Below are 27,744 nucleotides of genomic sequence, written 5' to 3'. Positions count from 1 at the left end.
ATCTGAGTAAATATGTATTTATTAGAGAGGGGTCATTCTGATCTCCAGGGTATGTGATATGTTCTTTAAGGGAGGTATTTAAGTATGCTTCAGGAAAAGGTGAAGAACAAGAGGTTTGAAAACTTGGAAGGTAAACCTAAAAATGTAGGCATGTTTGATCAGATGATCCTTTCAGATTTGAAAAATATCTTCTGTTCTTACAGCCTTCTGTAAATGATGTTTTTAATTTTGTATTTTTATTGATTTTGCAAAAGCAAAACATGTTCTGCTAAAAGTAATGATACACAAGGGTACATAAAAATAAAATAAGAAACACAAAGGACTAAAATTAGGAATAAAACATAATTATAATGAACAGTCCTAGACAGTATGAAAATAAGTGTCCCATAAGTTGAGGATAATGAACCAGACCATGGGTCTAGTTCACGAACAATTGAAGTAGGAGTTACCATAGAATTTGGTGTGCTGAATATATTTGAGATTCCTGAGATCTAGGATTGGGTGCAAATCCCCTTTCTTCTTCAGTATGAGTAAATAAGGAGAATAGAAATCTTTCCTGATAAACCTCTGAGGTAGTAACATAGGCACCAACTTCCTGAGTTCCTCCCTGAGTTGCTTTACCCCTGCTCCACCCCAAGGCCTGCCCCAACTCCATTCCTTTCTCCCACCCCATGCCGCCTCTTTCCACCCTTGCCCTGCCTCTTTCAGCTCCCACTCCATCTGTACCCTGCCTCTTTCTGCCCTGTTCTGCCCCCTCCCCCACCTCTTCCTATCCCTGCTCCTCCCCCTCTTCTTCAGTGCCTCCTGCATGCCGCTGAACAGCTGATTGCATCAGCTGGGAGGTGCTGGGGAGGAAGGAGAGGAGCTGATCGGTGGGATTGCCAGTAGGAGGTGCTGGAGGGGGAGGGGGAGGAGCTGATATGCTGATCTGGTGGGTGCTGAGCAGTCACTACTTTTTTTTTCTGTGCATGCTCCAACCCCGGAGCATCCATGGAGTCGGCGCCTATGGGTAGTAACTCTGTTGCTTCCAACTTGATTAAGTTATTTATCTGCTGAGAATGGTCCCCGAAGAAGAAGTGGGAAGATGGGATGGGTGGGAGTCAGGGATTGAAATCAAATGGCATAACTGTCCCCGGTGACCTGAGAGACCCATCGTTCTGTATAGACTGCCACCCAAACCTCCTGGAAATAAGGGAAGAATCATAGAATATCAGGGTTGGAAGGGACCTCAGGAGGTCATCTAGTCCAACCCCCAGCTCAAAGCAGGACCAATCTCCAACTAAATCATCCCAGCCAGGGCTTTGTCAAGCCTGACCTTAAAAATATCTAAGGAAGGAGATTCCACCACCTCCCTAGGTAACGCATTCCAGTGTTTCACCACCCTCCTAGTGAAAAAGTTTTTCCTAATATCCAACCTAAACCTCCCCCACTGCAACTTGAGACCATTACTCCTTGTTCCGTCATCAGCTACCACTGAGAACAGTCTAGATCCATCCTCTTTGGAACCCCCTTTCAGGTAGTTGAAAGCAGCTATCAAATCCCCCCTCATTCTTCTCTTCCGCAGACTAAACAATCCCAGTTCCCTCAGCCTCTCCTCATAAGTCATATGTTCCAGTCCCCTAATCATTTTTGTTGCCCTCCGCTGGACTCTTTCCAGTTTTTCCACATCCTTCTTGTAGTGTGGGGCCCAAAACTAGACACAGTACTCCAGATGAGGCCTCACCAATGTCGAATAGAGGAGAATGATCACGTCCCTCGATCTGCTGGCAATGCCCCTACTTATACATCCCAAAATGCCATTGGCCTTCTTGGCAACAAGGGCACACTGTTGACTCATATCCAGCTTCTTGTCCACTATAACCCCTAGGTCGTTTTCTGCAGAACTGCTGCCGAGCCGTTCGGTCCCTAGTCTGTAGCGGTGCATGGGATTCTTCCGTCCTAAGTGCAGGACTCTGCACTTGTCCTTGTTGAACCTCATCAGATTTCTTTTGGCCCAATCCTCTAATTTGTCTAGGGCCCCCTATATCCTCTCCCTACCCTCCAGCGTATCTACCTCTCCTCCCAGTTTAGTGTCATCTGCAAACTTGCTGAGGGTGCAATCCACACCATCCTCCAGATCATTAATGAAGATATTGAACAAAACCGGCCCCAGGACCGACCCTTGGGGCACTCCGCTAGATACCGGCTGCCAACTAGACATGGAGCCATTGATCACTACCCGTTGAGCCCGACAATCTAGCCAACTATCTATCCACCTTATAGTCCATTCATCCAGCCCATACTTCCTTAACTTGCTGGCAAGAATACTGTGGGAGACCGTGTCAAAAGCTTTGCTAAAGTCAAGGAACAACACATCCACTGCTTTCCCCTCATCCACAGAGCCAGTTATCTCGTCGTAGAAGGCAATTAGATTAGTCAGGCATGACTTGCCCTTGGTGAATCCATGCTGACTCTTCCTGATCACTTTCCTCTCCTCTAAGTGCTTCAGAATTGATTCCTTGAGGACCTGCTCCATGATTTTTCCAGGGACTGAGGTGAGGCTGACTGGCCTGTAGTTCCCAGGATCCTCCTTGTTCCCTTTTTTAAAGATGGGCACTACATTAGCCTTTTTCCAGTCGTCTGGGACTTCCCCGGATCGCCATGAGTTTTCAAAGAGAATGGCCAATGGCTCTGCAATCACATCCGCCAGTTCCTTTAGCACTCTCGGATGCAGCGCATCCGGCCCCATGGACTTGTGCTCGTCCAGCTTTTCTAAATAGTCCCGAACCACTTCTTTCTCCACAGAGGGCTGGTCACCTCCTCCCCATGCTGTGCTGCCCTGTGCAGTAGTCTGGGAGCTGACCTTGTTCGTGAAGACAGAGGCAAAAAAAGCATTGAGTACATTAGCTTTTTCCACATCCTCTGTCACTAGGTTGCCTCCCTCATTCAGTAAGGGGCCCACACTTTCCTTGACTTTCTTCTTGTTGCTAACATACCTGAAGAAACCCTTCTTGTTACTCTTAACATGGCTTGCTAGCTGCAACTCCAAGTGTGATTTGGCCTTCCTGATTTCACTCCTGCATCCCCGAGCAATATTTTTGTACTCTTCCCTGGTCATTTGTCCAATCTTCCACTTCTTGTAAGCTTCTTTTTTGTGTTCAAGATCAGCAAGGATTTCACTGTTAAGCCAAGCTGGTCGCCTGCCATATTTACTATTCTTTCTACACATCGGGATGGTTTGTCCCTGTAACCTCAATAAGGATTCTTTAAAATACAGCCAACTCTCCTGGACTCCTTTCCCCCTCATGTTATTCTCCCAGGGGATCCTGCCCATCAGTTCCCTGAGGTTGTCAAAGTCTGCTTTTCTGAAGTCCAGGGTCCATATTCTGCTGGTCTCCTTTCTTCCCTGTGTCAGGATCCTCGACCATCTCATGTGTGAACTCGACCATCTCATGGTCACTGCCTCCCAGATTTCCATCCACTTTAGCTACCCCTACTAATTCTTCCCGGTTTGTGAGCAGCAGGTCAGGAAGAGCTCTGCCCCTAGTTGGTTCCTCCAGCACTTGCACCAGGAAATTGTCCCCTACCCTTTCCAAAAACTTCCTGGGTTGTCTGTGCACCGCTGTATTGCTCTCCCAGCAGATATCAGGGTGACTGAAGTCTCTCATGAGAACCAGGGCCTGCGATCTAGTAACTTCCGTGAGTTGCCGGAAGAAAGCCTCGTCCACCTCATCCCCCTGGTCCGGTGGTCTATAGCAGACTCCCACCATGACATCACCCTTGTTGCTCACACTTCTAAACTTAATCCAGAGACACTCAGGTTTTTCTGCAGTTTCATACTTGAGCTCTGAGCAGTCATACTGCTCCCTTACATACAGTGCAACTCCCCCACCTTTTCTGCCCTGCCTGTCCTTCCTGAACAGTTTATATCCATCCATGACAGTACTCCAGTCATGTGAGTTATCCCACCAAGTCTCTGTTATTCCAATCACATCATAATTCCTTGACTGTGCCAGAATTTCCAGTTCTCCCTGCTTGTTTCCCAGGCTTCTTGCATTTGTGTATAGGCACTTGAGATAACTCGCTGATTGTCCCTCTTTCTCAGTATGAGGCAGGACTCCTGCCCTCTCTCGCGCTCCTGCTCGTGCTTCCTCCCAGTATCCCACTTCGCCACTTACCTCAGGGCTTTGGTCTCCTTCCCCCGGTGAACCTAGTTTAAATCCCTCCTCACTAGGTTAGCCAGCCTGCTTGCGAAGATGCTCTTCCCGCTCTTTGTTAGGTGGAGCCTGTCTCTGTCTAGCACTCCTCCTTCTTGGAACACCATCCCATGGTCAAAGAATCCAAAGCCTTCTCTCCGACACCACCTGCGTAGCCATTCGTTGACTTCCATGATTCAACGGTCTCTACCCAGGCCTTTTCCTTCCACGGGGAGGATGGACAAGAAGACCACTTCCGCCTCAAACTCCTTTATCCTTCTTCCCAGAGCCACGTAGTCCGCAGTGATCCGCTCAAGGTCATTCTTGGCAGTATCATTGGTGCCCACGTGGAGAAGCAGGAAGGGGTAGCGATCCGAGGGCTTGATGAGTCTCGGCAGTCTCTCCGTCACATCATGAATCCTAGCTCCTGGCAAGCAGCAGACTTCTTGGTTTTCCCGGTCGGGGCGGCAGGTAGATGACTCAGTCCCCCTGAGGAGAGAGTCCCCGACCACCACCACCCACCTCCTTCTCTTTGGAGTGGTGGTCATGGAACCCTCAACCCTAGGACAGTGCATCTCATGCCTTCCAATCGGCGGAGTCTCCTTCTGTTCCCTTCCCTCAGATATTATCATCTAGTCCACTCTCCGCATTAGTACCTGTGGAGAGAACATGAAAACAGTTGCTTACCTGTATCTGCGTTGCTGATACATGGACGCTCCCCTTTCTTCTTCTGGAGGTCACATGCTGCCAAATTTCTTCACCATCCTCCTGTCCCCGCTGCGCAGCCTGCTCTGAATCTTCAGAACATTGTGCCTGTAGAAGCATATCCTGACGTCTGTCCAGGAAATCTTCAGTTTCTCTTATGCAACGCAGGGTCGATACCTGTTGCTCTAGACCTTGAACCTTCTCTTCCAATATGGAGACCAGCTTGCACTTTGTACAGACAAAGTCGCTTCTATCCTGTGGAAGAAAGACAAACATGGCACATCCAGTGCAGGTCACAACAGCGGAACACCTCCCATCCATATTACCTTCCTTCTACGAGCTCACTCAGGAGTTGTAGTAACTACTCAGAGAAGCCAGCAAGATGTAAGCCTCAGCAGGCTCTCCCCAGGTAAATCTATACCTATTTACTCTATCCTGTAGACTAATCCAAGATCCTCAACCGTCACGCCAAATTTGATGTCTCTGTGTCTGACCCGACTATGTAGTTACAGAAGAGGGCAGGGAACTGACCTATTTTTCTTATATCTAGATTTCTGAATTGCTCAGAAGGTCTCTGGTGATGAGAGGATGAAGAAGAGAAAGATTGATCTATATCTAGAGAATGAAGGTTTCAGAGTAACAGCCATGTTAGTCTGTATTTGCAAAAAGAAAAGGAGTACTTGTGGCACCTTAGAGACTAACCAATTTATTTGAGCATAAGCTTTCGTATCGGATATCCGATGAAGTGAGCTGTAGCTCACGAAAGCTTATGCTCAAATAAATTGGTTAGTCTCTAAGGTGCCACAAGTACTCCTTTTCTTTTAGAGAATGAAGATTGAGGACAGAATTTGTGTCTTCCTGTTTGTAGGAGTACATAAACCCAACGATCTGACCATGGATCTCTAACCTTTCAGTGAATGTAGAGACTCATAAGTCTTAGTACTAAAAAATTTTGATTGTCAAATAAGCCTTCAGTGGTTGTCCATCTTTCTCTCTCTAAATCTGATGCCGATAACAATGATGAGTGTCTCCTTAATACCTGTAGCCATTGAATGAAGATCTGAATCAGCAGCATCTAATGCAGTTTGAAGTGAGGTTTTAGCAGTTGGTTGTCCTTTCCGCCTTCTTCACAGATTTATTTAGACTTATCTCTAAACTCTGAGGGTAACTTGTTCTTAAAAATCTGACGGTCTAGCCCATTGCTGGTAATTATATGTAGATAGCATGGCCTGATAATTCACTATCCTGACCTATAAAGGGACTGATGATTAGATGTGCTTCTCAAAAAGATAGTCATTTGGGTTCTTCCTCTTTGGGAGTTGATTTCCCTGAGTGTTTAGATTTTTTGCTATATTATATTATTAAAGTGCTGCAGCGGTGCAGCTACACCGATGCAGTGTTTTAAGTGTAGACCTGCCCTCTGAGTTAGTTTCCCAGATCTGAAGAAGAGCTCTGTGTGAGCTCTAAAGCTCATCTCTCTCAACAACAGAAATTGGTCCAATAAAAGATATTACCTCACCCACCTTATCTCTCTAGATTTCTCACTGGCAGCAGTAAGAATCAACAAAGGTGGAGCTGGATAAATATAAAAATACTCAAAACCTTTGGAGGGTAGTTGGTATTTATGATCAGCACATTTTGAAGTAAGTAAAATTGAGGGAAGGGTAGTCCCTTTTAGCTGGATACCATATCCCTTCATTAATAGGAAGTGCAACTCTGCTTTAGGATGTTGGCTGCAGAATATCAAACAGCTTATACACTTTTTTTCTGGCCTGTCTCCCATTGATTTTTCCAGTGGTTTTTCTTTTTTTGCCACGTGCTTCAATAATTCTGAAAGGTTATTAAATCATCAGCTGATGTCACTGTAACATGTGAACTAATTTTGTCAGGCAAGGAAGAACAAAGTGGAGGATCAGAAGGATTCTCCTGATGAACAGGTATTTCTCCATCACTTGAGATTTATTTTTCCTCTCACTCTTGAACTTGATGAGGAGAATGATAAGATTAATGAGAATTTGTAACAGGTGACTTGCAAATAGATCCTCCATATTGTGGGTGAACTTGTCCTTGATTTCATGGGTATTGTGACCATGAGGAACAATGTGACCATGGTTGCAGACTATATGGAAAGGAGACATTTGAGGTACTTTCCCATATCCCTCCCTAGTCATGTTTTATTTCCAAGATACAATTTCCTTTCTGGTAAAGGACTTGTCAGATTCTGAAGAAGAATCTGAGTCTTTGGATGAGAAAACCTCCCATGAGGGAACCATAATAGCAGATTGAAGGATTTGAGTGGGACTCACTGACTCAGAGAAATTTTCATCTCAGGAACCCTTCCTTCTTCCTGTGGAGGAGATCTAGATGGCACCAAAATTGGAGAAACTTGCCAAATTGGTGAGTCGGGTTCTGGAGTGACCCTGAGGACTGGTGAGGATGCAAAAAAACCTCTTGGTGCTGAAAAATTATTATGAAGAGTGATCTGTGCTGAGGATGCTGCAGGTGTCTCCCTGTGCATTTGAAGATTCCTCAGAGGCTGAAAATGCCAGGGCAGAGCACGGTTTTATTAATGTTGACTGTGCCTACAAAGAGGTGCTGGAATAGACCATCCTGAGCACTCTGTTGCTGAGGTGGAATGAGAGAGATGCTCCTTTGAGCTTTATGTCCTTGAGCTCTTCTTGGTGAAGAAAATGATCTCTATACCCTCTTCTTGCTATGGTGTTGCACTGAGAATTACAGTACCACTTTTTCCTCCATTGGCTCCTTTGATGGACTCCTCCTCATGCCCAGCACTGGAGACAGGGCTCAGTGCCATGGAACTGAATTAGAGTGAGGGTCTCTCTCCTCAGACAGCAGGGGTCCCTGACTGCTCCGATAGATATACATTTATTTTAGTATATCTCAGTTTAATTACATTTGATCTTGATGTCCTGTCTCTGGTGACAGGAGTGCTTGAAGGATGAATAAGGAATGAAGAAGTCTCTGTACCAGCTCTGTGGTTAAGAGGCCAACATGTCCCCCCTGGATTTATTTTCCCCTGAGTAAAAGCTTCAGTCTGGTCTCTCGTCTTTTTGTATGCACTTCTTCAAAGACTTGCAAATAGGACTCAGATGATTATGCTCTTCAGCCCAACAGTAAAGGCATCTGTTGTGGATGTCAGTGAGAGGAATACCTCCCAGCCCCAAACAGGAGGGGCATGACTTGAAGCTAGGTAGGAGATCTAGGCTGGTCTACACTTAAAACACTGCATTGGCATAGCTGCACCAGTTTGTAGCGAATGTGGAGGAGGGAGGAAGAGGGCATGGCTGGATTGTGCTGTGCTGAGTATTCATGGATGTCCATGACCTCTGGGGACCATAGGTAACCTAAGCATAAGTCAGAGCAGTGATGGGGCTTCTCAAATATACCAGGGACCAGATAGACTCCCTACTTACTCCAAGGATACAGGGAGAGTATAGGTTTCAGAGTGGTAGCCGTGTTAGTCTGTATCAGGAAAAAAAATGAGGAGTACTTGTGGCACCTTAGAGATGAACAAATTTATTTGGGCATAAGCTTTCGTGGGCTAAAACCCACTTCATTGGATACATGCAGTGGAAAATACAGTAGGAAGATGTATATACACAGAGAACATGAAAAAATGGGTGTTGCCATACCAACTGTAAGAGACCAATTAATTAAGGTGGGCTATTATCAGCAGGAGAGAGAAAAAACAAAAACAAACGTTTTGTAGTGATAATCAGGAGGGCCCATTTCAAACAGTTGACAAGAAGGTGTGAGTAACAGTAGTGGGGAAAAAATTAGCATGGGGAAATAGTTTGTACTTTGTGTAATGACCCAGTCTGGGAGGTGACCTGATGTGTCCTTGTGTGTACAAAAGCAGCCTGAAACAATAGTTCTGAAAAAAGGGAAAACAGCCATATTTGTCTCTATATAGCGCTTATTTTGAAGCTTAACAGCGATACTATAAATGACAACATTGTTATTTATTTCACTGCCCATCATTTTGATTGATTGATCTGGGATTGTGGGTGGAGTATGGGGTTGTGAATGGCGCCTGAGTACTACTTATTCTATGCTTGCTCCATTGCATAAGAGAAAAATGAACAAATAAAATTGCCTTTTGTTTCTTCAAGCTTTTAATCGAAATTATTAAAATAGATGCCTCTGTAGTTTCTGAACCATGGAAATGTCATGGATTCCTTAAAATAGGAGGCTGAGAAAGGAGACTCTTCCCTCTCTGTTGGCCACAGAATGAATCCTCTGCTGTCTTCTACCCAAGGGTAAAATCTAACTTCAAATAGGCTCTTGAGAACTGCTTTGCAGAGCTGTACTCACCATCACCAGTACAGATAGGGGTCATGTTCTCACCAACGTAGAAACATTCACATACAGTACTTTGGCAGCATCATCAGCCAGGATGGTGGAACAAGCCAGGATACCTGGAACAGAATCAGTAAAGCCAAGAACACCTTCAGGAGCTTAAATACAGTCTGGAAATCATCAAAATACAGCACCAAAACCAAACTCAAGATTTATCAGAGCTGTGTACTTTCAACACTACTGATTAGTGCAAAAAGCTGGGCAATAAGAAAGTATGACATGTCCAAACTGTCTTCATTCCATACAACCTGCCTCAGAAAAATCTTCCATATCTTTTGGCCCAGAACAATCTCAAAGCAAGACCTATTCACACAGTGCAGCCAAAAAGATATGAGCACCATCATTACCAGGAGGCACTGGAGATGGATTGGTCATGTCCTTTGGATGGAAACTGATTCCATCACCAGAATAACATTGAGATGGACACTTGAAGGCAAGTGAAAATGAGGCGGCCCAAAAACAACATGGCAAAGAGCTGTGGAAGCCGAGCTGAAAAACCTGGGGCACAGACGGGGAACCATTGAAAGACTTGCCAGAAACAGACAGGAGTGGAGGAGGCGTAATGGAAAAATGATGATGGTGATGACTGATCAGAACAAGTCCCTTGAGATTGTAATGTTGATGAGGGCAGTTATTTCCTAGCTGCTAAATTTTTTTCAGGTAGGAGAGAAATAAAATAAAATGAAAAAAATGGCTGTAGCACAAATGTAATATTTTTCTTAGCAGTGAGCTCCATTCTGGATGTTGGCCATGGAGAGCAATGGAAGGAGGGATCCAATACAGTATAACCAATTTATCCTATTTCCATTGCTTTACCACCTATCTATTGTACTGTTTGCCATTTTACAATGTCATCATTTGGCCAACAGTTACTTGAAGAAGATAACGTTTCTCCCCTGTGTTTAGAGTTAATGGCTGCAATTTAGCTTTGAATGTTGACTTCATAATGGTAAGTGATTTTTTTAAAAAATGTAATATACTTTTTTTAGTTTCTTTAAAACCATGGTTATATTTTTTTCTAACTTTAGTTGCCATAGAACATAGTTGCATCTACACTCTGGAGAAAAGCAAACAGTTTTTAAAAGGAAACTAGATACTACTTTCCCCTCTATGGTATAATTGGAGAAAAATGGCACCGTGTACATGAGCAGAGTAAATGCATGTTGGCAAAAACAAATGACAGTGCATTTTTAGTATGTATTTAATTACGAAGATGAGTGTAATTAAGTCAATTCTCTTTTAAATGCAGTTTTAAAATACTTTATACAAGCTCACAGATTAGGAGGTACAAAGGAATATGATGAGTGGATAACTAGGCAATGAAATTCAAGACAGATCAAGAGTTCAGAGGTGCAAATAACAAATTGGACACAGTCTGGCTGTAGATGGAATGTTGTCTGACAGCTTTTTTTTTTATGTAACAGAAATAAAGTGTAGCTACACAGATGGTTATTTTAGTATTTGAGACAGATTTTTAAAGTAGCGAGAATATCTAGTAAAGTAAAGATGAATGCACGGGTTCAGAAGTCTGTGGTGGTAAATTTCAATGCAGGATTGTAGATGTAGTTTTATCTTTAAGCAATAGCCCCCACTTTTGGATACCTACTTGTAAGATACTTCATATTGCAATTAGGTACGTTGTAATGTCATAAATTGTAGGCAACATCACATAATGGCTTCAAGACTAATTATTCCATGATCAATTCATGCAATGAAAGTCATTTGCTCCAGAACATGCTGTTTTCCTTTGGTTTTAGCATTTTAACAATGTGCTGTTCAGATATCAGAAGTAAATGACCCCAAATCTAGCTTCCTTTCCTGTGTGCTTGCTTTCTGAGGAAAGGGCTCTGGAGCATTTGCTCCCATTTGTTTGGGAAGATTTTCTGGGCTGTGTTACTGCATGTTTAAGGCAGTCAGTGTTGCACTGACTCATTCATCATCTAGGCTAAGCAGCAGCAAGATTGTTAAGACCATTTTTTTTGTTAATATCACTCATGTAGAGGGGTTGTACATAAAAGAAAACTTGGGCAGCTGTAGAGCAAAGGGCTGGCCTATTTCTGATGCCTCCACAGATGCCTGTCTGGAGGGAACGGTCTTTCCTGTCCCTGTGCTGAGTTGGATTTGACGTTTGGATTTGATGGACTCTAATGTGATTGGTACTGGTGGATATGGATTTCTACTTGAACCATTTGTCCAGCCCTATTTAATAGCAATGAATTAATGGGCTGTAATATTGGAAATGAAAAGTTTTAAAAAAACAACCCACCCCCACTCTGCTGAATTTGTTGGACGCTCCATCATGCTCCTAATGTTTCTTAGAGGGCACTGACTAGTTTAAATTTAAAATGTAAATCTGTCCTCTGCTCTAAATACATAGGATAAGAAGGGTTTGTTTTTTAAAGTTGTTTTCTTTTTCTGCCACTGAGCCAGATCAATTTTAAAGATGTCTACGCTCAGATTGGTAGCAGCAGATTTACTTGGAGATTTAAATTCAGACAGCAGGATTTTAGGAAACACTGTTTCAAGGGGCTGCAGCAGCAAGAGAAAGCAGGATTGGGTGGGGATGGACAAACTCAGACACCATAGTGATGGGGATGGTCTAAGAACTTAGATAGGACAGACAACAGAAATGGTCTGGACTCCTAGCTGAAAGCAGCATCTTAACTTTAGAAAAACCCAGAGAGCCAAATAGCTTTTTGTCATGTAGTAGTAGTCACAGAATAAACAAATCTGCCATCTCAAATTGGTTTTTATATTCAAATGCAAAAAATTAACCTGTTCAAAAGGGCTAATAAAATAGGGTAAGTTTCAGGGCTAATGTTTTTATATAATGGCTGAAGGGCCATGAAAGACCTTGCTTAGTTAAAGCTAAATACATCAATGAAACAATATTTTCTGTCATCAAAAGGTTAGTCTCCTCCCTTCCCGCCCAATCAATAGGGTTTACTGCATTTTTGTGGCTTCTGGCTTACATATCTGTGAAGTGAAAAGTATAATGCACATTTGCTTTTCACTTGTGTCAGCCTACTCTAGGTTGAGCTTTGTTACCATGGCTGGTTTATAGTATGACATGGCCCTGGTGACATGTCAAACCTACAAAGCAAATTTGATGTTCTCTTCACTTCACTGGCATGCAAGCCACAAAATGTTGCAACCTTTTTTCACATTTTGGACAAGTCATTCAGATTCTGTTACGCATACTGTGATCAAATAGTTAAAGGAAAACTGTACCCATTTTTTTCACCCCCAAAATACAAGGTTTCAAAACATGACACCAAAGTGATATAAATATTATGTAGAAAAACCATGTTGAGAGCATTAAGACTGATGGTTAAGTACTCAGGCAAAGAAATGCCAGAATTGAGATTATCTGTATTGCTGGTATGTCCTCTAATCCATTTGGTTTATCAGAATTTTCCTGTATGTTTTCTGTCTTAAATTGTAAGCTCCTTGGGGCACAAACTGTTTTGTACAGAATCTGACACATGTACTTCAGTAATTTTTGTATGTAATTTACTACAGTAAAAAGAAAATTACTTAGGCTGCAAAGTCAAGCACTCAAAATTGAGGAATCTAGATCTATGGTTGTCAGTGTTGCTTAATTCTGCTCTTTTGTGAATCTAGTGTATTCACTGAATGAGGTAGAGGTCCTGTGTTTTGTGTGTTGATTTTTCTTCTTCTCTATCTTAGAGCCTGTTCCTATGCCATTGAGATTAATGGGAGTTTGTCAATGACTTCAGTGGGGGGAAGGATCAGGTCCTTAGGTCATAATCCCTTCAGCACAGGGAACAGGTCTTACCCTTTCTTGTAAAGTACTGTGTGACTTTATTGTACTATATGTGGATAAAACCTCCATTACCTAAATGGCTTAGTGGAGAGTTATAACATTTTGAAAACTGGTATTTCAGAAGATTAGAATTGTGATTTTAGTGAGACACTTCTTAATTCAAGTAATCTGTATTCTGGATAAGCAAGGCTTGCCTGTATGTGACTCTTAGTAACAGAGTACTGCAGGTGGAGAACACAACATTTTAAGAAAACAATCAAGGATAACAGATGCAACACTGATTCTCCAGCTGTTCACTTTTGGGCCACTTTGTAAGAGACTGTCTTGTGTACCATTTTCTTTTTCATTGGATGTTCCTGTAAATCCACCTCAAGAGATCTGTAGACCGCTGGTGGTCCATGGGAGTATACTTATGAGAATTGCTATAATAAGGAGAACTCATTTCACCTTCTTTTTGATTTTGCTGACTGAATAGCTAGATGCTCTGCACCAGATGCTGATCTCACTTATGCTGGTGTAAATCTGGAGTAGTTTCAGTGAAGTTAATGTTATGATTTTATACCAGTGTAACAAAAGGGATAAATTCTGACCATCTATTGAATCATAAATGAGCCATTTCAGTGAATGAAATGTTTAAAAACTAAATTGCTTACATCTTACTTTTAGTGCTGGTTTTGTTCACCACCAGCACACAATTATATGAAGTGTCATTAAAATGACAGGATTATTACTTTTGAATAATTTACAATGGGGCTATAGGAAACTTTTGAATTGTCTTCCCTTGGTTGTATTAGTAGACTTCTAGCACAGTTATCTTCCGTTGTAAGAACAGTCAGGTTTCCTTTGGTTTGCTTTAATATCTTTAGCTGTAACTGCACTTTACCCCCTGAACAGTATTCTGCTCTGGTGAAATAGAAAACCGTCTATCTTTGAGGAAAGTCTAAAAGAATAACTCAGCCAAGAAGGTTCCAAAGCAATTCCTCCTCCCTCAGTGTCCCCAGTAACAATAAAAATTCTTTAAAACTCTCAACCACCCTGGAAAGAAAAACAATAAAAACGTAATATCAAGCCATCTTCTTTATTTATGCTGTTTTCCTATTGCAGAAATAATCTATATCTCTTGAAACCCTCTGTAGTAATTTTCATTAATTGCAGTTAGTCCTATTGCTGAGGAATAATTTATTAGCGACAGGCTTCTCTTGGTCTATATTTAACCAATAGACTGCCATGGGCACCTGGCATCTTCTCACTTTGCAGATCAATGGGAACTTATCAAATGTGCCCTTGTCTTTTGATGTAAATGACAACCTTTTTGAGTCCAGACTAAAATGATTACTCTGTGTTCAGGAGTGCTTGAGAATGATCTTAGTTCTCAGAAATAAATCAGCTGAAAGGAGATGAGTCTAAGCCATTGTCATCTGTCCTGTTTGCCATTTTTTTCCTTCTTGACAAACGCTCAGAACAAAAGAATATATGGAACTACATATTTATAAATGCCTTTCCATTCTAAATTAGGTCAACAGAACAAATTCTTGTAGTGTATGGGGATGGGGGAAGAAACAAAGAACATCTGTTGAACTGGCATGGACTGTTGGGGGAAAGCAGGGTATTGAAGAAGAGATTCAGTGAGTGAGGAGAGGGGTGAGAGTCATGAAGGAAACAGTAAACAGAGAGCAAGAAACAGCACAGAGGAGAAAACAGAAGCAGCAGGGTTGGATTATCTCCTACTGAACCTGGATGAGGCGTCTTATTCACACACGCTCCTTTCTCATAATACTGCTCCTTCTGTCCCTGCAAGAAAGGGATGGTTAGAATGCATCCCATGCCACATTATCATGCTTCAGTCTTATAGGAGTAGGTGGCCCTGATCATTAGACATTAGGGCTTAGGCTGGAGTCTGGACTCTGGGACCTTGCAAGGGGAGACAGTCTCAGGATTTTTCAGTTCTCCGGCAATTCTAAAAAATTGAAAAAAAAAACATTTTGGGTTGAACCTAAACAGAAGTTTTCTGATTAATTGAAAAAAAAATTAGAGTTGGGTTGAAACAAAAAATGCTTTGTTTCAACCCGACCCCAGTTTTTCCATTTTGATTTTGGGCATTTTTGACAAAAGTGAAGGTGGAATAGATTCACAAAATGCTAGGGGTGGAGAGGAAGATAACAAGGATGATGGCTTCCCTTATAATCTTTAGTCCAGTGGTTAAGGTCCTCTCCTGGGATGTGGAAGACCCAGATTAGACTTGAAGTTCCTGAAACCCCACAATCGGAGAGAGAGCCCACAAATGTGGGTGGCTGTGACTGAAGTTGGGAGGGTAGACAGTTTCGTTTTTCCTTCCCTTTCAGTTTCTTTTTATAATGATGTACACATTTTGCAAATGCCATTTCCCATTTTTATTAAAGCAACGAAAGCTTACACTAATGTTCACTGTATCTTTGAATATTTTCTCTTCCTTGCTAAACTGTAGCATTCCATGATAGCATAATATATTTTCTAAGTTTTCTTTTTAGGGAATATACAGCTTCTAGTTGTGAATTGAGTGCTGTCTGACTGTCTTCTGGAACTAGCGGAGCAAGGTCAAAACCCTCTGTGTTTAGTAGCCATCAATAGGGTTAATCATAAACAAGGGTTTTTGCAACTCCAACTAAGTCTTGGGAACCAGTTGATGTCTCTTAAAATGAAAGGAGAGGTCCTTGGGGAGCGTTTAAAAGAGTATAGCTTGGGGAGTCAGGTCATCTTTTATGACACTGATTCTACCTGATAAAGAAACAAAGTATTCCAGCAATGGAAATTTTATATGATATATGTAACAACCAAAGGGTATTCTGTTTTAAATAGTCAGCATGTGTTGGAGAAAATGTTTATTGTCCGTGTCAAGATATCTCTACCCTATCCCAGGGCAATCTTAAATTTTAAATGAGATTGAAAATAATAGGGTGTTCATTCCAGTTCAGATAAGTATTATTTTTTTAAAGAAAGAAAGGTACAGAAATTAAAGCAACAAAGTATGTTGAAATACTGTGATTTAAATTAACAGAAACACTACACAACTCTGTATTACAAGTAAGATAAGCTTGTTGTGAAAGGTATGGTGTGTTTATCACAATATTGTCTCAATATCTTTCAGATTATTTTTTCCTCTCTTCAGTTTGCTTCGTCTATCATATATGAGATTTCAGCTTTCAGAGACAAACCAGTTGCAATCATTAATGGGATTCTGCTGTAACTGACTTCTTCTCTGGGCTTTTATCCCCCTCCAAAATGGAAGTAGTTCAGGATTTGTCAAATTCTGAATGTTGGGAATAGATAAGAAATTAATCAGGAGCTATTGCCAACAAATAATAGTGCAAAGCTCATCTCCATAGACTTAGGCCTATTGTATTTGTGCCAGACATCTTTGGATATGTCTACACAGCATTTTGGAGTGACCTTTCCAGCCTGGGGTTGACAGATTGGTCTAGCAGGACTCTCACTAGCACTCTCAAATAGCTGTGTAGACAGTGCTTTGAAGTTGAAGCTCAGGCTGGACCTTGGGCTCTGAAGCCTGCCCTGATCCGTAAACTTCAGATCCCAAGCTCCAGCCCAAGCCACAAATTCAAAGTGCTGTCTATACAGCTATTTTAGAGTGCTAGTGCGAGCCCTGCTATCCTGAGTCTATTGACCCGGGTGGGAGGCTTGCTTCACAGGTCTGTGTAGACATACCATTTGAGGCTGGATTCCTGCCAGCAGACAGGCTCCCTGCATTCAGTGGCTTTCTGTCTTCCTTTTAGATAAGATCCTCTGGGCAGGCACCATGACTGATTTTGTGCTATACACAATGCCAAAAGCACCTAAAATAATCTACTTTTTCAACATCTGTAACACTTAGCACATTGGTCGAAGTCACCTTCTGCAGGACCTCTGAGTTTGAGTGTCCTCAGGCCTCAAACCTGTCAGTTGTTTGGGCTGTCCCAAGCCCACCCTGACTTCAGTTAGTTTTTTCACAGCACCTTTGAGGGATGGGACTTGCAGCTCCCTTGTCTTTGATTGTCCCAACTGAGATATTCCCTCACAACTTGTTTCTGCCTCCTTTAAAATCAGCAATCTGCATCCTTCAGGCACCCAGTAGTGATTGTGCCCTTACTGATAATCTATACCACCATCCCAGGTACCTTCAATATAAGTTTGTTATAAGGTAGAGAATTAATATTCGTTTTGTTTGGGATGTAAATGTAGCTAGACTTGAAACTTAGTAGCAGATTTCACTGATTAAGCAAGAGGAAGAGCTGAAAAATGTGTTGTCTTGGTCAGCTGCTGCCAACTTCTCTTATGGTGTAACCTCTGGCCAAGCTGTGTCTCTTGGCTCTTATGTCCTTGAGGGTCAGAGTTACAAAAAGTGTCTGTTTTTTCTATGTTAGTTTGTGTGAGGGTTGGGTCACTCAGGAGTCCACTAGAATGCTGGCATTCACTAACCCAGTCCAAACCATTGAATCCTAAACTCATTTGAATCCAGCTGGTGTGGTTTTCTCCCTAAGACATTCAGAGGAACAGTACAGTGTACTAAGTCAGTGGTTCTCAACCAGGGATACGTGTACCCCTTAGGGTACACAGAGTTCTTCCAGTGGGTACATCAGCTCATCTAGATATTTGCCTGCTTTTACAAAGGGCTATGTAAAAACCACTAGCGAAGTCAGTACGAACTAACATTTCATACAGACAATAATTGTTTATACCTCTCTATATACTATACACTGAAATGTAAGTACAATATTTTTATTCCAATTGATTTATTTTATAACTATATGGTAAAATGAGAAAGTAAGCAATTTTTGAGTAATAACATGCTGAGACACTTCTGTATTTTTAGGTCTGATTGTGTAAGCAAGTAGTTTTTAAGTGAAGTGAAACTTGGGGTACACAAGGCAAATCAGACTTCTGAAATGGGTACAGTAGTATGGAAAGATTGAGAGCCACTGTACTAAGTGATATTCCCTTAAGTTTTCACTTGCAGTCCCGCATATCTTACCATGATTCTCATTTGAGATGGGCCTTTATTTCCTGTAGCTATTCCAAATTTCCACTGGTAGAGGTACATATTTAGGCATGTTCACTAGATCACTGTTAGGTACTGTTGGCCCAAGTACAAAAATACAATTTACTCATAAAAATAACTGAAGCCTCAGGAGTTAATACACAACAATAAATCAGATATTTGGCAATAACTACCCATCAGAATAAGAACAGCTGGAGTAGCTGTAGGTGTGTGTTTTTTAAGTATTTTTCCATTCTTCTCTGATAAATTCAGGTGGCAGTAGTGGAACTAAAATACAAAATACTCATGAGTTGTGATATCTTGGTTGTGAACAGTTAGTTAGGCAGAGGTACTGGTAAACAGATGAGCAAAGTTAATTGAGAGCTATAACGTTAAACAATAGGCTACATGGGAAGCTGAGAGGGAGCAGGGTATCAGTACTGAGGCAAATGACTCCATCACTTATAAAAGACAATTTAAAAAAATCCTTTGTCGAGCTTGGCAGGGTTTGCAAAGATCAATTCTGGCAGGTCAATTCATAGGTTCAAAATGATTCACTATTACTAGAGTGCATGTACTTTCACCATCTGTGATGAAAATGGAAAACAAAAGGTGACGTTACACACAGAACACTGCCTGTTACTGCTGATTTTTTATTTTATTTTATCTTATCATGACTTTTCCTCTGATCACTCTAACTAGTCTTAAAAATATTGCAGCAAAATCAGATCTATTCATGAGCACAGTTTCCCGGCTTTCAGAGACCAAACACAGAAAGACTGCTGCCTGTGATAGAATTTCACTTGTCAGTCTGTGGTTGCTAAAGCTTCAGGGCCACAACAGTAATGTGCCAAAGCAAATCTGTCTTTTGTCTTTGAAGTGCAGAGAGTATCCAGGAATTGCACATTATGTAGGAAAATTGCAAAAACAAAAGAAGTCACTAAGCTGCAAGTCTTTCTACCCTTATCCTGGTTCCCAGCTATTACATATTGCTTTTTCATGTCTCCTAACACATGTCCTCCTCAAAAAATGCTGTGGAATCTAAATTGCATAATTAATAGTTTCAAAGTGCTGTATTCAAATTCGGATTAGAATTTCTCCAAATCTGAGTATTCAGACATTCAAGATAGGAGGAAGCTGAATTATGACAATGCACTAATGGAGTACTGGGGGATGGGTGGAAGGGTCAGCAACTGTAGTACTCAACACATGGTAGAGGAAACCATAGGGCTAAATTCTGTCCCTATCTTTGGTCACTTCATTTACTGGTGGTGTAAATGAACTGGAAACAGCGACCAGAAGATATCCCCAGCACAAGAGGCTCTGTGATGCCCCCCTGCACAAAACCTGGTATAGGACTATAAGGGATATGGTGGGGATATAAAGGGAATGGCCAGAGTGCTCTGTGCGCCTGTTGTGAGTTGTGGAGTAGACTATTAGAGGATATGGATGAGCTGCTGTAATTTTCATTGGAGGACTATGCTGGTAATCTGGGATGCATATGTGCTTTAAAACTACCTTTGCGTCCTTCTCTTCTGCACTACTCCGTCTGTGCTGTGCTTCCTGTGCGCTCAGCAGTGACAATAGCTATCGCTGAAGAGAATGTTTCATGAATTTCCCCCAGTACCATGCTCCAATACTAGCTGTTGGGCAACAGAGCATGGTAGGCCCCTGCACATGCCCTTTATTCAATCAGGTGTGCTCTTTTGGGGGTTTGCAGTGCTATTGGGAGCTCTAGCAGACCCTGCATGTTTGCCCTATGGAGTGAAAACTGGTGTGCTGCCTGCTGCATGGATGTGCTTGTGGGGAAAAGGAACGCTCTGTGTGCTCACTTCCTCTTTCGCCTCATGCTGGTGAGCACCTTAGTGGAATGGGGCATACACGTTGTTCTCCTTTCAAACTAGAAAACTAATACAAATCTTCATGAAGTTAAAACAAACAAACAATTCAAATAGATTGAAAATCAAGAGATTTAAGTTTTCCCAGCAGCAATGTTCTGAGCTGCCAGTCTTTCAACAGGAAAGCTCACCACATGGAGATTAAATTAAAAATATCAAGTCTTGGAGATTTCATATTTTAGTCTCTTGTTTTCAACTGAATTTAACAGAAATGCATGTTACTGGCAGGTGGTGGTAAGAGAGGGAGTGCACTGCAGGTTGTAGGAATGAGGTTGCAGGAATAGATGAGTACAGAACGCAGGCAGGTTGTTTTTGATTTTTTCCACACTGGTTAGCCTAAGAGAGATACAGTAACAGGGAATAAAGCAGTAATAGCACCTCCTGCAGGACGATTCATTTTGGGGAGGTATTGTGAGATAACACCTGGTGAAAAACAGCTGCTATGTTGGAAGCTTAGAGGACTGCGGACTAGCCAAAGGTAGAAATAATAAGAATTAATAAAAGAGTAGTGTTGCCAGGTTCTTGAAGAGAGTTACTGTACACAATTGTCCAGTGTATATTCTCTCTACTGGAGTGCTGAACCCTTACCTCCTAAACCATTTATTTCATTTAGATTTATGACACATCTCTGTATGTTCTCATCCTGTGCTCTAGGCTCCCTCCAATAATTACACAAAAGGAAAAGCGTGGCATGTGTATAAAAATATCCACCAAACCCCTTTAATCCTCATCCCATTCTCTCCCCGAAAGGCTGGAAAAGAGCATGGTCTTTGCAGTATGCTCTCATTGCTAGCAAATCTGAGCTCTGGCAGAACATCGGGGAGTGAGTCCCAATGTCAAGCATCGCTCACGGAAAAAGCTCTGCTTGCAGCACATTCTAATATGAATGAGGGGGCTCCAGCTTGAACACCTCTATTGGTCTTGACTGTGTCAGAAGGATATGGGAAGAGGTGACCTGTCGGGTAGCCAGGTCCCAAACCATTTAGTACTCCTGAATTCTACCTGTAGATGCCCTGGAAGCGAAATCCTTATAGTTTTACTGTGTGATAGCAGAGGAGCCCACTTGTATGTGGAGCTTCTCTCTCAACCTTATTCTCTGCTCTGTCAGTTGCTGTTGGCTTAGCTTCTCAGGTAGCTTTTCTTCCCCAACATCAGCTCTGCTAATCACAGCAACTGCTTCTCACTCTCCCCTTTGGCTTCTCCCAAGCTAGCTACCTTGTCATGGCTGTCTTCTCCTTTGGCTTCAGCCTTTCTCTGTTGGGCCAGCTCATGTTCACTCCCCTGAGCCCTACGGGGCTGCTCCTGATGATCCTAACTCTCCCAGACTCTTACAAACACACATCATGCCATTTTGCCCATCATGTCCTGCGTATGGCTTCTATCTGATCACACATGGTCCTTGTTCTGACAAGCCTTGTGATTCCCAGTATTCTCTGGTTGTGTCGCTTCCTTTCCATTATCAGTAGAGGTTATCACATTAAGTCCTTTACTGGCTAGGTGCTGCTCTTCATAAGAAGACCCATAGCCCAGCCCTTTCTCTTCAGGCCATGCTGGAGAGGGCAACCCAATAATGGGATAGCGAGTTCACTACAGCATCACTGTCCTGCATATTTAGCATGCACCAGCAGATTCACTGAGTGGTCCAATGAGTGGCTTTGTGCTGACCACCTTTGACTATTTTGGCTCATGTGTACATGTGTGTAACCTTTCCCAAGAACTGCTGTTCAAGGTTTTGGTGTGTGGCATATGTAAGGAGAGCAATATCTATATATGGCCAAGGTAATTTGCCTTCTGTGCCATTTGTGCTACCGATGAGCATTTTGGCTGAAGGCTTAAGCAATAAGCTTTATAATGGCACTGATACATGGAATCAAAGTCATCCCTGATTTACACCATCTTTCAATGTGGCCCATGATCTACACCTCACCCATGTATGAAAAACTGAAACAGCTCCTTGCGGTAAGAACTGTAATGGTATAGCAAAACCACATTGCTTTACAACACTTAACATGCTGCATTTGATATACAACAGTAACATGCCTGAGCATTTGTAAATGCTGGTATTTAACAACATTGAACTTGCTTTTCTCAGCTTCCTCTATGCTAAGATGTTGGTTTATAACCAAGTAATTATGTGGCTAAAGCTACATCTCTGACAGCATAACAATTTCCTGAATTCAGTACTTGACAATCTTTTAAACATCTTTTCACTAACTGGGGCAATTTGTTTCAGCAACTTATAGTTTATTACATTAGCAAATGAATGGATGTTTTTCTTGGAGCTCTGACAACTCCTCCAACTCCTTTTGTCCAACAGAAGTGAATACAGAACCTGTGGGGTTTGCCTTCTTCAACGCTACCTCAACCAACATCATTTTAATCATAGTCCATCCTATTTCATGTGCACCATCCATTACTTTCTGTTTGTTCTTTGTTGGTGTTTGGATTCATTCAGCCACAATAGCAATACCAGTGGCAGCATATTCCTTTCATAATGCCTCATTTTCAGGGTCATGGCGTTTTTTTCTGAACTGGGTGGCACAGGACTGTTACTTCTGCTTGGAGCAGAAGTACTATCTTTTCCAGAATATGAATGCTGCAGAAGACTGGAGTGTGATAAACTTAAAATTATCCTGGTCTTTTCTAAATGGCAGACATGGTGTAGAGAATGTGATCTTTCCTCGCCAATATGTTCTGGCTGACTTCACATCTTATTTCATTCTATTTTTGTTCATGTGGAATGTGAATGTTTAGTAGCACACGTGTTTAAAAAAACACAAATTGCCCTGTGTACTGGACCAGGACATGCTGAGTTGGACCTGATATGCATGAAACCCTGAAATATAGACACCTTCTGTGTTGGAGAAAGGCAGACAACTGGAACATTACACCCTTCCCAAAAGTTGTGGAGGGGAAATTTGCCTCTGTTGTTGGCCAAAGTCAAACCTTACTTTGAAAAATGGTGTGGGATCTCTATTGTCCATGCTGAACAAGATCAGGTTTTCAGGTCTCAGCAGAAAGATTCCCATGCAATAAAGTACACTGAATGATTTCAGATATGTTGAAAGGATTTTTCATGAAACCGCGAAAACCACTGGGGACCACATGAGATCACCTCATGTCTTTGGACTTGGCCAGGGGATGGCAAAATTTATGGACCTCCTGTGATAAGGTGCTCCAAACAAGCACCTTATCACTGACCCAACAAGCTGCCCTCCTGGTTTTGACTTGCCATGCAGACTTTGGACCACACTGAACCCCATTTGAAAAAAATATGGAAGATGTGGCTACTTGCTGCACAAGTGGAAAATCAAAGACTTCTCTTTGTGTGACTGCGGTGGGAACATCTGAACATTTATAATACAGTGCCCCACATATGAATTCAAAGGTGAAATGTACGATAGCTACAACATCACAGAGGAGGCCTTGAAATGGCTTATTGACCTACAGTTGCAGCTAAAGAATATTGCTCTGCAAGAGAGAGGGAGAGAGAGGATGGAAAGTTGTCAGGGTTGCAGGGATTTAAACTTGTGGTTCTAGAAAGGACAGGTATTTCAAAGTCACTGCTCTAATGCACTCTAAACCATTCTCTCCATTCAGGTTTTATGTAAAACTGACTACTTATAATTATTGAAGAACCCATGACCCTCTTTGCACAAAATGAGGTGTTAACTTTGGTATCCTTGCCAGAATCAAATCTGGATTCTGCCTTAAACTGTCACATAGAACTGTATCCTACTGCCAAGTGCTACATTCCAATGAAATGTTCTTGTGTGCATTGTTATTTATGAAGTACTTTTCAATTCTTCTGAACGAACGTTACTATTTAAATTTGAATCATTTCATGATGACTGAATGGGCACATGCCTTTTGACTTGTGTGGATGAATTAATTAGTGAGGAAGAAAGCTCATGCTTGTGTGTTTTTAGACTATGCTAACTACCAAAGGAAGGTGGCAAAACAGGATTAATTTTTTTTTCACAATACAGAATAATGTAATGGAGAAGGAAGTCCAGTTAAATATCAAAACATTAACATAAAACTTTTAATGCAGCCATCAACTTAAAGGATAAGTTCTAGAACAAATGCACGTTTTTTCAGTTTTACAAGAATTTGGAGAACTCCACTGATTTTTTTTTCTTGATGAAACTAACTTTAGTAGTTAGATGAACATCTGAAGATATGAAACTACTTGTAACAAATAGCTTAATCTTCATATTTACCTTACCAGCTGTTAAAATGGCAATATGCCTGGGCCCTGGGAATAGATGACTGAAAAGTTTCAGAAGTAGTCTGAATGTTCATAAATGGAATCCTGAAATCTATTCACTTGATGTTTTGCTTATGTGCATTTTCTGTATTTGTTAATGATGTCATTGTGACAGGCCTACTCAATGAGGAGGGAAAAACAATAACAGGAAATATGGAAATGGCAGAGGTGCTTAATGACTTTGTTTTGATTTTCACCAAGAGATTGGTGATGATTGGATGTCTAACATAGTGAATGCCAGTGAAAATGAGGTAGGATCAGAGGCTAAAATAGGGAAACAAGTCAAAATTACTTAGACAAATTAGATGTCTTCAAGTCACCAGGGCCTGATGAAATGCATCCTAGACTACTCAAGGAGCTAACTGAGGAGATACCTGAGCCATGAGCGATTATCTTTGAAAAGCCATGGAAAACGGGAGAGATTCCAGAAGACTGGACATAAGGACAACCTGGGGAATTGCAGACCAGTCAGCTTAACTTCTGTACCCCGAAAGATAATGAAGCAAATAATTAAGCAGTCAATAATTGATAATAAGAAGATAATAAGGTGATAAGGTAACAGTCAGCATGGATTTGTCAAGAACAAATTGTGTCAAACCAACCTGATAGATTTCTTTGACAGGGTAACAAGCCTTGTGGATAGGGAGGAAGTGGTAGACATGGCATATCTTGACTTTTCTAAAGCTTTTGATACTGTCTCTCATGACCTTCTCATAAACACACTAGGGAAATGCACCCTAGATGAAGTTACTATAAGGTGGGTGCAAAACTGGTTGGAAAACCATTCCCAGAGAGTAGTCATCAGTGGGCCCCAGTCATGCTGGAAGGGCATAACGAGTGGGGTCCTGCAAGGATTAGGTTTGGTCTGGTTCTGTTCAATATCTTCATCAATGATTTAGTTTATGGCATAGAGAGTACACTGATAAAGTTTGCAGACGATATCAAGCTGGGAGAGTTGCAACTGCTTTGGAGGATAGGATTAAAATTCAAAATGGTCTGGACAAACTGGAGAAATGGTCTGAAGAAAATAGGAGGAAATTCAATAAGGACAAATGCAAAGTGCTCCATTTAGGAAAGAACAATCACTTGCACACATACAAAATGGGAAATGACTGCTTAGGAAGGAGTACTGTGGAAAGAGATCTTGGGGGTCATAGTGGACCACAAGCTAAATATGAATTAACAGTGTAAACTGTTGCAGAAAAAAGTGAACATCATTCTGGGAGGTATTAGCAGGAGTGTTGTAAGGAAGACATGAGAAGTAATTCATCCGCTCTACTCTGTGTTGTTTAGGCCTCAATTGAAGTATTGTGTCCAGTTCTGGTGCCACATTTCAGGAAAGATGTGGACAAATCCGAGAAAGTCCAGAGAAGAGCAACAAAAATGATTAAAGGTCTAGAAAACATGACCTATAAGGGAAGATTGAAAAAAAAATTGGGTTTGTTTAGTCTGGAAAAGAGAAGACTGAGAGGGGACATAAGTTTTCAAGTACATAAAAGGTTGATACAAGGAGGCGGGAGAAGAATTGTTCTTAATCTCTGAGGATAGGACAAAAAGCAATGGGCTTAAATTGCAGCAAGGGGGCTTTAGGTTGGACTTTAGGAAAAACTTCCTAACTGTCAGGGTGGTTAAACACTGGAATAAATTGCCTAGGGGGGTTGTGGAATCTCCATCATTGGAGATTTTTAAGAGGAGTTTAGACAAACACCTGTCTGGAATGGTCTAGATAATCTTAGCCCTGCCATGAGTGCAGGGGACTGGACTAGATGACCTCTTGAGGTCCCTTTCAGTCCAATGATTTATAGATTCTAAGGCCATAATGGACCATTGTGATAATCTACTCTGACCTCCTTTATAACACTGACTATAGGATTTACCTGAACTATTTCCTGTTAGAACTAGAGCATATCTCTAATAAAATATACCATCTTAGTTTTAAAATTGCCAGTGGTTGAGAGTCCTCCACAACCCTTTATAAATTGTAGCAGGGGTTAATTACCCTTATAGTTAAAATTTTGCACCTTATTTCTAGTCTGAATTTGTCTAGCTTTCAGCTTCGAGCCAGTGGATCTTGTTATACCTTTGTTCACTAGACTGAAGAGCCCATTATCAAAGTTTTGTTCTTCATGTAGATTGTCTCTCTTTCAAGCTAAATAGATTGAGCTTCTGGCACCTTTCACTCATGGAGGCATGTTTTCCTATTCTGTATTCATTCTCATGGCTCTTCTCTGAACCCTCTTCAATTTATCAACATCCTTTTTAATTGTGGATACATAATTACAAATTGCACATTATTAAAATATAACAAAGCTTTTAATTTTACCATTTCACAGTCCTTCATTTTATATTTCAATGTTATAAGTCATTATATGTGTGTTATTCTGTGCTACCCTTTTAATCTATTAGAGATTATAGAAAACATGATGATTCTTTAATGTCAGTATTTCTTTAAACATGGGTTTTTCATTCACAGTCTAGCTTTATTTGTAAATAATTACAAAGAAATTTCATTAGAAGTTTTCCTGCAAATACATTTTGAGGAGGTGTCTCAATTTTAGGGCCTTCATATTTAGTTGCTTTTGCTGGTATTCCAACACATTAAAGTAGGCTTTGGTCTTATTTCGGCAGCAGGAATGTTTGTGTTTCTGAAACAAAATATTCTAAATTTCACTTCCACAATTTTTTTGGAGATTCTGGCTTTTTGTCCTGATTTGGGATGATTTTCCCCCCCTAAACAGCAAAACTTTTGCAGAAATGAAATTCACTTTGCTGGCCAGCTCCAATCCCATGCCACTTTTTGGGGGGATGGGGGAGAAAGGGATAATGCTGGTCTCCCTGGTAATATACAGTCTCTTATTGTGAGAGAATGAAACATCCAAGGCTATAAGACAGCTGTTGAAAAAGTGTGCTACTTAATTTCCTTTGCAAAGTGCTTTGCTGTCTGTGGATGAAAAACATATAAGAAGTAAGCATTATAGGAGTTGCATGTGCCTGCAGATTCACTGCACTACTAGTAGACAGAAGAGTGCTGTGAGAGATACCTTAAGTATGAAAAATACTATATAAAACCAAAATGGATTGTCTTCTTAACGGGTTTAAATAATAAGATGGGTGAGCTAGAGTGCCTCGTATTAAATGATATTGAAATAACTTGGTGGAATGAGGATAATCAATGGGACACAGTAATATCAGGGTACAAAATATATCGGAAGGATAGAACAGGTTGTGCTGGTGGGGTTCAAAAAAGCAAACAATGTTGGGAATTATTAAGAAGGGGGTAGATAGTAAGACAGAAAATATCATATTGCCTCTATATAAATCCATGGTACGCCCACATCTTCAATACTGCATGCAGATGTGGTCACCCCATCTCAAAAATATATATATTGGAATTGGAAAAGGATCAGTAAAGGGCAACAAAAATGATTAAGGGTATGGAACGGCGGCCATATGAGGAGAGATTAATAAGACTGGGACTTTTCAGCTTGGAAAAGAGATGACTAAGGGGAGATATGATAAAG

At 41.3% G+C, this 27,744-nt stretch overlaps 1 protein-coding gene across 5 annotated transcripts in view; it reads left to right on the top strand.

Moving 5' to 3' along the window:
- The window catches only part of CTNNA3 (catenin alpha 3), an 896,431-nt gene that overhangs the window by 90,188 nt on the left and 778,499 nt on the right, over nt 1–27,744 (top strand). The window lies entirely within an intron of this gene.

Source organism: Natator depressus, chromosome 7 (genome assembly GCF_965152275.1).
Source record: "Natator depressus isolate rNatDep1 chromosome 7, rNatDep2.hap1, whole genome shotgun sequence".
Taxonomy (NCBI): Eukaryota; Metazoa; Chordata; order Testudines; family Cheloniidae; genus Natator; species Natator depressus.
The sequence above is the reverse complement of the archived record's forward strand: the minus strand, read 5'-3'. Positions and strand labels throughout refer to the sequence as shown.